Source organism: Pteropus alecto, unplaced genomic scaffold (assembly GCF_000325575.1).
Source record: "Pteropus alecto unplaced genomic scaffold, ASM32557v1 scaffold157, whole genome shotgun sequence".
NCBI lineage: Eukaryota > Metazoa > Chordata > Mammalia > Chiroptera > Pteropodidae > Pteropus > Pteropus alecto.
Window position 1 is genome coordinate 2,406,360 of NW_006440626.1, and position 10,356 is coordinate 2,416,715.

Here is a 10,356-nt window from a genome sequence, read left to right on the forward strand (position 1 = left end):
AGATGGTTTCTGTCTTTGATAATAATATATAATAATTTTATATAATAATAATAATTTGTTAAGGAAGTGTCCATTGATGGCTAATTTATCCAGAAATAGTATTGGAAATTTTGTCAAATGTTTTTTTAGCATCTCTGGGGATGACTGTGATTTTTTCTCCTTAGATCTATAAATATGATAAATAATATTATTGATTTCCTAATATCAAATCATCCTACCGTTCTGGGAATAAACCCCACTTAGTTTTGGTGATGTATTCTTTTAATGTGCTGCTGAATTCCATTTGCTTATGTTTTATTTAGGATTTTTACAATAATATTCATAAATGACATTGATCGGTAGGGTGTCTTATGCAGTCTTTTTCAGGTTTTCATATCTGTTATACTTTTAAAGTTTTTTTAAAGTTTTCTCTCTTATATTTTACTATTGAACACTTTAAAAAGCACTGGGATTTTCTGTGATATGTTCCCTAGGATTTTTTTCTAAAAATATCTTGCTGTGGTGCTTTTGTTTCTTACTGCTCTTTTATAATTCGATTTCTTATGTGAAAGTTGGCCTGTCTAGACAATCTATCTCTTCCAGGAACAGTCTTGATTTATTATATTTGTCTAGAAATTTTTTTCAGGTTTTAAATTTTATTTGCAAAATACTATCTTTTGATTTACATTTTTTTCTCTCTGCTTCTTTGGTTACCTTCCCATTTGGCATTTCTTAGTTTACAACTGGGTGTTTTCTCCCCAATTCCCCACTCTCTTTTTTTCTTGATTAGGTTAATGGTAATTTATATATTTTATTAAAATTTTTCCCAAGGAACCAGCTTTTTGCCGTATTTTCCAGTTCTACTGCTTATCTGTCTCCTAATTTATTTCTGTTTTAATCTTTATTCTTTCTTTATTGTATTTATCTCACGGTTCTTTTCTAATGTTTTTACTCTGGTGCTTTATGTATTTTTATCCGTTCTATTGTAATTGTTATATGTATTGGAGGCTATATGTTTTTTTCTGATTATTGCTGCAGGTATATCCTACAAATTTGGATTAATGGTATTTTGATTATGGTCATTTTTCAGAAATTCTACAAATTCAGTTTGTATTTCCCTTTTGACTCAAGAATTCTCCAAGAGAGGTTTTTTTTTTAATTTCCAGACTTTTAAATTAATTTCTAGTCATTCTGCCTTGTGAGCATAAATGTCTGTATTTTTTGTTTTTGAATGTTGTTGAGGTTTTCAATTTTCACGAATGTTCTATCAGCTACTGAAAAGAAAGTATGTTATCTATTATTAGCATAGAGAATTTGATATATTGCAGTACCTTACTGATTATTTTATTTAGATCTTCTGAATTTGTATTTATATTTGATCTACTTAATGTTTCTTAGGCTGAGAAAGGTGAATTAAAATCTCTTATTAGTGTGTTCCGATCTATTTATACTAGCATCCCGGTAATTTCTTCTTTCCGAAAATTACTGTAGTGTTATTTGGTGCCTCGTGAATTATACCATTTAGCATTGTTAATGGCCCTTGTGTAGTTTATTTAGTGATGTTCAGCTTGAATTTCCATTGTCTAATGTTCGCATTATGGCTTTGTTTCTGTTTGTATTTGCGTTTATACCTTTGCTCGTCTTTCGCTTCTAACCATTCTAAATCACTTTGTTGGATGTGTGGCTCTTGGAAACACGATAGACTTGGTTTTGCTTGGGATCTAAACAAAAAAAATTTTTTTTAAGGTCAGTGAGTTAAACTTGGTTATATTTATTGGCGTGGCAGGTGTCTGATCTTTGTCATATGTATGTACATATATGTGTCTTTGTGCATGTGGGAGGGCTATATTCTTTATTATTTCACTGTGTGGTCTGTTTTCACCTTTTTTTAACTGCAGTCCTTCTGATATTTAGGACAGCTGTTAGTTTTGTTCTAGTGGTTACATTTATATTTATATCTCTATGTAATAGTCCTACTTCCTTCTTTCTTTGAACAGTATCTATTGTTTCTCTTCTATGAACAATAAATTTAACTCGTTTCCTCTTTCTCCCTGCTCCCCTTTCTCTTGTCACTGGCTCCATTTTAGCTGATACTGTATCGACAGATTCTAAGGCTTTTTTCTTTTTTCGCGCTAATGCCTCTGGAAGCTCTCAGTCAGGTGGTGTTCATGACAGTGGACATTGCCTTCCCGTGCAATGACATGAAAACCTGAAGAAGAGGTGTCTAGGAAGAAAATTCGGGAGACAGTCGTGAAGCAGTCTTTTAAGAAAGATTGCATCACCCACACTGGATGGTACAGGGGATGATACTGTATGGAAAAGGCAGGTTACGATGGCATTGAGTTGAGGTTATTCCGAAGAATTGGATTTTAACAGTGACAAAGTTTCAGGAACACGTTACCTAATTTATTTTACTTTTTTACTTCTTATGTAGGCATAGGAGTGCTAGGCGATTTAGAAATCTGACTAAACAATTCTTTTGAAATAAAAATTCTATATAATTAAAAAGCAATGTGATATCGTTTAATTGGCAGCTTTTAAAATTTTTTACCAGTGCTTAACAATTCATCTTATTAGAGTCAGTAAAATAGGGTAGTATTATCCTTCTTATCGGTCACCTGTGTACTTTAAATATGCCTAAACTTATACTATTTGATATTTTAGCTTTTATCCCTAGCGATTAAAGATGAGGCAACCACTAAGCTAGTTCTGATTTCCACCTCCTTTCCAACTTTTTCCCCTACCGACTTTTTGTTATTCGTATCATTTTTGCATTATCTGACTATATGACATGCCATTTTACTCTGCGATCCTTATTTCATTTTTCAATCTGTGGTTAAATATATCCAGACCTCACCGAAGTTATTCAACCATTTGGTTGGTCGAAGCTTATTCCTCAGCTCTCCTCTTTGGAACAATAATGCCTAAGTCCTTATACTTCAAAACAATTGGCGTGTGACCTTTATATTCACGGATTAATATATATAGCTCACACTTTCTGTCCTTGGCGATCCCGGAAGTATCGTTTCAGTATCTTCCATCCCTAGATTTAGCTGCTGAGAAATCTGATGCCAGCCTGATTCTCTTCCTTCGTGGGTAGCTTCATCTTTTTGTGTAGTTGCCAGAGATTTATTTTTGTATCTCTAAAGTCCATTCACGTTACTAGAACGTACCCTGGGATTTACCTTTCTGGGTCACTGTTCTCTAATACATGGCGTACGTTTGCAATTCATGAAATCAAGTCTTCCCCATTTCAGAAAAGTTTTCCTGAGTTATCATTTGAAATATTTATCCTGTCGGATCGTTTTAGTTTTCTTCTTTAGAAACTCCAGCTCTACATTTGTTGGATCTCCTTTACGTGTCTTCCCTGTTTTTCTTCTTGAATTCTTTGATTTCCTTCATCATTTCTGTTTGATTTTGTTCACTTTTCTCATTTTTAATCTCCATTATCTTTTATTATACTTGGTATGGAGTCTCTTCTCCCTTATATTTCTTCTAGTTTGGTCTTCACTTCTGAAATGTTTCTGTCTTTTTTTCTTTCTTTTTTTTTTTTTTCCCAGCCCTTTCCTGAGATCCGTCAGTTCTGGCATGTCATGCTCACGCCTTGTCGTCACATCGTCTAACCCATTTCTCTTCCAGTTCTTGTATTTCTGCTCTTTGGTCTTCCTTCAAGCTAGAATGACTTTTTCAAGTGGTGTTTTTTGTTTGTTTGTTTGTTTGTTTTGTTTGTTTTAAATTCATGCTGGGATTTTGGATTCGAATTTTTCTTTCTCTGGGGACCATATCTGTATAGTGAGTTGTCTACATACATCCGGGAACGTTGGTGTTCCTTTTTGTTTCCTTCTTGTAGCATCTGTGTGTTTACTCCTGTAATAAAATTTGTTTCCTCAAGTGGTGTTTGTTTTTTGTTTGTTTGTTTGTTTGTTTTGTTTTAAATTCATGCTGGGATTTTGGATTCGAATTTTTCTTTCTCTGGGGACCATATCTGTATAGTGAGTTGTCTACATACATCCGGGAACGTTGGTGTTCCTTTTTGTTTCCTTCTTGTAGCATCTGTGTGTTTACTCCTGTAATAAAATTTGTTTCTGTATTTGAATTGGTCGAATCTTCCCGGACCCATCATTAACAGGAGGTTTTGGTCCAAATGGGGAGAGGCCAGGGTAGTTCTCTAGGTTTCTCTGATGAAAAGCTCCCTTCTCTGCCACTAATTGGCTCTGTGACCTCTTGTTCCTTTTAAATATGGCCCTTCGCTGGATTCACTTCTCTTTTGCCTCTGAGAATCCAACCTGGTTCAAGAGGCAACCTGCCTCCAGCTGTGAGCCCCCCCCTTAATTCAGATGGGCCCCCCCCGCACCCCGTTCCTGTCCACCCCACTGCCGCAGCTGCTTTGGGCCACACTTACATGTGACTTGGAGTTTATGGGTTTTTCTTGCCCCTAGTTTGCCTAAAGCTATAGCTTGTGGTTTCTTCTGTCTTTCCACTGTTGCTTGGTAGAAGAGGTAATAAGATTCTGAACCAAGAATCTGCCTTATTCCTTATTACTGCCTTATTTTTACTGGAAAAAGAAGTCTTTGCCTCTCGAATTTTTCTGTTTGTAATATTCCCCAGGGGACAAGACACTGCCTGCTCGATTTCTGGCTCCGGGGTTTTGGGGAGGAATATTTTGTAACCTCTGCTCTGAATACAGCCATTTTTTACAAGGATCATCACCTTCTAATAACTGTCACTCTTACTTCTTGAGTAGAAATAATATATTTGTTTATGCCCTGAAAGATTGGTGGGGGTTGGACAGCGGGCCCTTCAAGCAGGGTTTCAAAGCTCTAGATATTGATTTTTCACACCAAGAAGAGTCTGAGTTCTAAGACCAAAGAGCCCACTCCCTTCAATTTTATGGACGAAGAAGCTATGATGCAGGTACAGGCCCGAGGTCACAGAGCCAATTAGTGGCAGGTTCAGAAGCTGTCAGGAGGGACCTGGGGTTGAATCCTATAGGCCATGCCGTTTCCTGGCCTGGCAACCTCCGTTCCCAGGTACCTTGAGCTTCTACGAGCTTTGGGTATCTGCTCAGATGTTGACTTTTCGAGAAAGTTGATTAGCATCTGCCCTGTGGCCCTGTGGTGAGAGCCTGTGGCTCATCCTGTTCTCCTCCCCATTGTGCAGAAGGAATCCGAGGCCCTGAAAAGGAAGGTGACTTGCCTGAGGCCACATAGCAAGTCAGGGGCCAGATCAAGTAGACCTGGAAGCACACACGAGCCCCTAGCTGTGGCCCTGTGGACAAGTCACTGAACTTTGCAGAAAGTTACGTCGGGGAGCAGGGGCTAGGATCAGCTGAAATAACACCTGGCCCCTCACTGGAGGTCAGGCTGAAGTAAGATGACACACCGACCCCACTCGTCACTAGACCAGGGCCTCCTGCCCCTGTCACATGGTTTCTCACTGAGCAGAAGAATGCAGTGGACTCCGCTGCCTCCTCTGTCCTCCACTGTCTCCAGCCCCAAATATCTCAGGACGTAATGGATCCAGCCGTCCTCTTCCTGGCAGGGGCGCTGGTGCCGCTTGGGGGTGAGATTTATTTCCCTGGGGTCGGGGGGAGAAGCACCGTTCCCTAGAGAGAATCGTCCCTGCCCAGAGGGAGGCCCCCGCCAAGGTCACACCCCCCCCACCCTGAGGACAGCCGTGTGCAGTGTGGGGACAGGCACGCGTGCTCCTTTGGAATGGACGTTTCCGAAGGCTGTGCCGGCTCCCGGGCTCCCGTGGGGCTGATGGAGGCCTCTGATGGGACTTCCTCACCGTCTCCCTCCGTCAGTTCCTGCATCTCTCACCCTCAAGGGACCCGGGCACTCCCCAGACCCTGCACATTGCTCTCCCAAGTCACAGCCCACTTTCTGGGATGGGCCCGTGACTGGGGCCCTGAAGGGCACTCTGGGTAATATGACCGAGAGCGATGGGAGTCATGGGTGGCCACTCGTGCCGATGGCCAGGGAACGCCTCTCTGCAGAGGGGACCTTGAAGCCAAGACTCCAAGACATCTGTGCACAGAGGGCGAGGCGGCAAACCTCAGGCTCGAGTCAGATCCTAGGTTCTAACCATGACTCCATTTCAACCCGTTTCGTGACTCTTGGGACACTCCTGCCCCAAGCCTCAGTGTCCTTATCTGTGACTTGAGAACAGAGCTTTCTTCTTCACAAGTGGCTCTGAGGCTCCACAACAGACATAGAAGACTTCTGGGGGTGAAGGTTCGGTGAGTTGAATAGTGGCACCAAGATACGTCCTATCCTGACCCCCAGACCTACGCACGTGACCTCATTTGGAAAAAGGATCTTTGTCGATGTTATTAAGTTAAAGATCTTGAAATAAGGAAACGATCTTGGATTACCCGGGCAGGCCATGTATTCGATGACAAGTCTCATAAGAGACAGAGGAGGGGAGGCATGGACACGTATAGGAGGACAGGTGAAGAGGGAGGCAGAGATTGGACGAATGTGGCCACAAGCCCAGGAGCCTAGAGCTACTGGAAGCTGGAAGAGGCAATGAACAGATTCTCCCTGAGAGCCCGGGAGGGAGCGGGCCCAGCCGGCACTTTGACTTCAGGCTTCTGCTCTCCAGAGCTGTGAGAAAAGAGGCATCTGTCTTAAGCTCCAAAGTTTCAGCCGCAGGAAACGAATACAGGAAGCTGTTCAGAGTCAGGTCCCTTCCTATCTGCACGGTTTTCTGGGTCAAGACTTCTGAGATGTCGGTCCTCCGTATCACCTCTGGGAAGACCTCTAGAGGATGGGACAGTTCTGCAGAGGGATGGGATGGGTGGGGGGCTCCCTGAGCTACCCCCAGCCAGAGGCTGAAGTTCCTGAGCTGCCTCCCCGCTCTGCGGCTCTTGGACCTTGGCTGAGTCCCTTTCTCTCTTTGGGCCTTTGTGTCCCATCGAAACATTGGAATCTCCAAGGGCCCAGCTCTGGCGTTCTGGGGACCACTCTGTCAGCACCCAGCATGGCGGTGGGGTCCAGGGTGGACCGGGTCTGACCATCTCTGTGACTGTTTTGTTTGGGTTGGTCAGCCAGCGCTGGGCTGAGCTGGGCTGGACGCGGGAGCCCAGAGAGGGTCAGAGGTGGAGCGCCCCCCACTGCAGGGGCAGAAGTTGATACTGTCCACGAAGGGGTGGCCGACGCCAGGTCGGGGAGCCTTTTTTAGGCACTGGAACCTGGTCCCCTGATGCCAGTGCTCCCGAGGTGGGACCTGAAGAGGCCAAGGCCAGCAAAGGTCTGGTCAGGTCCTGGCCCTCTGTCCCCACCATCCGTGCGCTTCTCACTCTCACTTCCTGCCTGAGATGGGTCCTGGGGGGTCCTGACAGTGGGGAGCCACAGAGGGCTTAGGGCAGGGATGTGACCACAGTTAAAGTGCTGACTGGAAATGCCTTCCCAGGGCAGGGCTGGAAGTGGGAGGCTGGGAGGTAGGAGGTAGGAGGAGACAGACGGCCACTGAGATGTGCCAGGCTTGTCTGACAAGGGCCAGGACTTGGGCCCAGCAGCAAGGCCCCTCCAGGGGGCCAGGAGCATGCTTTGGGCCTGAGGTCACATACATATTGGGCTGTGGCCAACTTGGCCCCGTATGCAGTTTCTATTCCTGGGTCTTGGGCTCCGACACCAAATACGGTGTTGCTTGCGTCTGGCACCCTCATCTGTGGCAGGCGTGGCTCAAGTGGTACATCCTGGCTCCCCAACGGGTCCAGACCTGCCCCCCACCCACACCGCGGCAGAGCCAGATCATCCCAGCGCCACCGAGACCCTCATTCCATCCAATTATCTGTCCATGCCCCCATATGGTTCACATTGGGTTAAAAATACTCAGGACCAGAATATCCTCTTTCCCCGGGGCGGGGAACACAAGGTTCTTGGTTCACACCAGGGTTCTGCCACCTGGGACTGGCTGGGGCATCATGGGCAGCTCACCCAGCCTCTTATCCCCAATCTCCTCACTCATTTGGTCACTCATCCATTCGCTGACTCCCTGACTCGGTCACTCCTTCATTCGGTCCCATGCCCCTCACTCATTCACTCGCATACACAGTCACACGCTCACTCCCTCAGCGTTTACGGACCACACACGAAGAAAGAGGCAGGCACAATTCTACGTGCTGCACAAAACATGCAAAACACAACAATATACCTGTTCCCATAGGGTCACGTTCCAATAAGTAACCAGCATAAACAAGTACAAAAATGTACAGTATATTAGAATAAGAACAGGGGCGAACGGACTCAAGCAGGAGGCTGTGGAGTAGTAAGGGGGGAGTTGAAATGTTAGGGGCACCTAACGACGGCCCCACGAGAAGCTGGTTTTTGAATGAAGGTGAGAGGGAGGCGAGGGAGCTACCTGAAGCTCCGTGGAACGTGTTCCGAGCGGGTGCCACAGCAGGGGCGAAGGCCCTGGGGTGACAGCTTGGGGGGGAGGGGTTGGAGAAAGTGCGAGGCGGTCAGGGGCGGCCCGGGCAGATGATGGCGAGAGAAGTGGGGCATGAAGTCAGGGGTCGGGGGACACGTAGGACCCGGCTGACCTTCCCCATCAGGCGGCCAGAGCAGAGGCATGATGTGGCCTGACTTGCGTTTTCAGTGTCCCTCTGGCCGCCGAGTGAGTCACTGAGTGAGCGAGTGAATGAGAGAATGAGTCGGTTTCCTGTGTGCCTACCATGGGCCAGGCACTGAGCTGGGCACTGGGGAGCGGAGGCCTGCAGGCCCCCATGGCACCTATGGAGGTCCATCTGGTCCTCCATCAAGTGCCACCTCCCCTGGGAAGCCACCTTTTCCTGATTCTGCCGGCCTCTGCTCCATTTCAGCTGTCATCTAGTATATCCTCCTTGTCTCTTTTAAATGGTCTCCTCCTGGCAGGCTGAGTGTTCCCCCAGGGCAGGGTTGCACCTAACTCCTCCCTTCTGCCAAATATGTTCCCTGAGGGGCTGAGGGAGTGAACTAAACAGTGAACCAATGAGCCCCAGGCCTTGGACTGCGCCCCGCCCCACCTCACTGTGTCTCACTATTCTTTGCAGATGGATTTGCGGGCTCTGCGAGCATGTGGAAGGGCCGCGGCCGCGTTCGCCTTGCCAGAGAAGGTTGGCTGATGCTCCAGGGTGTGTCTGCAGGAGGCCTGCCACGTTGCCCAGATCCCCACCTCGCTGCCATGGGCTGCCCAGGCTGGTCAGTTCTAACCCTTGATGTCGCTGAAGTTCCCTACCCTTAGCCCTGGGGGAGGTCCAGGCCCGATTGGTCAAGTCCCAGGCTCTTGGCACCACTCTCAGGCCATGAGACCCATCTGTCCCGGGGGAGGGGTTGTCCCCGGCTCCCCTCAGCCCCTAGGCTGTGCCCAGTCCCTCCACCCCTTTCTGCTCAGGATTCCTGGCCTCTAAAGTAGAAATGACACAACCGGCCCCTGGAGTTGCTGAGGGCCATAGCGGGTGTGGAGCTGGCACTGTGCCCTGAGGAAGCAGTGGCCAGGATTCTGTGACCAGTAAGGAGTCCAGGCCAGTGTACGCAGAGTCCCTCAAGCCCCAGGCACATTCCCACATTGGCCGCACCATCTCTACCGGGGAGGGGTGAGAGTGCGGACTCGGGTCAGGTGGCCTGAGCTCAGACCACTGGTTTGCCACTTGCCCCCCATGGGACTCTGCATAAGTTACCAGAGTGCTCTGTGCCTCAGTTTCCTCACCTGTAAAGTGGGGGGTGATGACTGCCATTTATAAGGTTTAATGAGTTAATATGTGTGAAATGCTCAGAGGGTCGCCTGGTGCGTACATGGTAGACAGTCGACATATATTGAGTGAATGAGTGAATGAATGAATGAATGAATGCATGGTAGACAGTCAACATATTTTGAGTGAATGAATGAATGAATGAATGAATACAACCCTTTAGTGGGCTCCAGTGTTCCTGTCTTACAGGTGGGAAGATCGAGGCTCAGAGAGCTAAGTGACTTGCCCCAGGTCTCACAGGTGGTTGAAGCAGACTGGGGGTCCCGTGCGTCCCAGGCATTCACACAGTCCCACCCTTGGGAATGAGTCCCAAGCCTATCTTGTTCCTCCCAGCCATCTGCAGGGCACCCAGGAATGTTCCTGGCTGCTGGCCACATGAACACCACCAGCAGGGAGCGAGGGTCCCAGGGCTGCAGTAATAGCCAAGGTCACAGAATAGAGCACAACCTCTTTTCTCCTCCAGACCTGTGTCTAGTTGAAGCACAGCCCAGGGAAGGGGCTGGACAAGCCCAGGGGCTCAGGAGACCCTGGCGTTTCTGGGCCAAGGGCTCCGGGACCCAGCAAGCATCCTCACGTGCCTAGGGTTCACCTGTCCTGCATGTGAGCGAGCTTGCGTGCCAGTGCCCAGGCCCACCAGAGCC

The 10,356-nt window shown here is 47.2% G+C and overlaps 1 protein-coding gene across 5 annotated transcripts in view; it reads left to right on the forward strand.

Moving 5' to 3' along the window:
* Positions 1-10,356, forward strand: part of A4GALT (alpha 1,4-galactosyltransferase (P blood group)) — a 19,502-nt gene that overhangs the window by 6,756 nt on the left and 2,390 nt on the right. The window contains exons 1-3 of one of the 5 annotated variants that reach the window (XR_003047949.1): positions 7,790-8,816; positions 9,017-9,164; positions 10,179-10,313. The gene's annotated coding sequence lies outside the window, so the exon portion shown is untranslated. Of the gene's footprint in view, positions 1-7,789; positions 8,817-9,016; positions 9,165-10,178 lie in introns of those variants that run through there. The other 4 variants (XR_001517364.2, XM_015593521.2, XM_006917351.3 and 1 more) reach the window with 4 other exon arrangements.